Source organism: Octodon degus, unplaced genomic scaffold, assembly GCF_000260255.1.
Source record: "Octodon degus isolate 3935 unplaced genomic scaffold, OctDeg1.0 scaffold00067, whole genome shotgun sequence".
In the NCBI taxonomy this organism is placed as follows: domain Eukaryota; kingdom Metazoa; phylum Chordata; class Mammalia; order Rodentia; family Octodontidae; genus Octodon; species Octodon degus.
This window is the reverse complement of record NW_004524643.1, coordinates 1141517-1142633: the sequence shown is the minus strand read 5'-3', so window position 1 is coordinate 1142633 and position 1117 is coordinate 1141517.

Below are 1117 nucleotides of genomic sequence, written 5' to 3'. Positions count from 1 at the left end.
CTACTCAAGTCCCTTCATTCTCCTCATATTTTTAGATAGCAGAAACAAACAAATAAAAGTAGGTATGATGAAGCCAATGTAAATGGAGAGACTTTGGCCACTAAACAGGAAAACAGAATGACTTCATAAAATGCCTGGGCATGAGGCATAGAGGGATCTCTGGATCCAGTGTGGAGGAGAATGAAGTATCTTCCTGTTAGCTTATCTCTACTTTTTCACACACTTCCTTGAGCTAAGTAGAGGTAAGCTCACGGGAGAATACATCTCTTCTTGAGTATGGGGGACATATGATTTGATTAACCCTAGTTTACAGTGAATTTGATCCTATATGGACTTCAACATTTTCTTCATGCCTGGAATATTTGGGGAGAAACTCAACTTCATATTTTAAAAGAAGCTATCTGCCTTGTTCTCACTTACATATATAGCTACTGCCTAGCACTTTTCCCTCCTGCATTTGCATTTGTGGGTTTACTTCTTGTTCCAATTGAGAGATTATAGCCGGTTTAGAAAACAGAAATCCTATTCAAGGCAAAGAAACAGTGTGTGATTATAAGTGCAAATAACAAAAGACCATTCTATTCTCAGTCCCACATCATTTCATTTGATAGAGCAACACATAGGATAACCAATTGTCAAACGCAATTGAATGCTTTTTATGTAAGTAGGATGAGAAACTGTTTAAGGATCTGATACTATGAAGAAAATAAAGTCCTTATTTTCTATTTTACCCTAAATAGGGGTAAAGAAATCTTTAGAAGGCAAAAATATTCCAAAATACTAATCTGAAGTGAAAGGAACCAAGCTTATCCAAGGAGACTGAGTTTCTATACTTCTCCAACATGACAATCCCTACAGAAGGCTCTCTAAGCAGGGTCCAGTTTTCTTCACCCTTCCTTAGCAAAATTCCTTAAATGACACAATGGCCTGCGTGGAGTTCTAAAGAAAAGGTTGAATGAGGAGGAATTGGGGGAGACACTTAGGATGGGGAGGAAAAGAACCTTAAAATCTGTATACACTTCTCACATAATTTTGATATTATGATACCTAGAATTCAATTATAAGAACATGACCAGAAACATGGGGAAAGAGTTATAAACAAAAGCCTTATTTATAA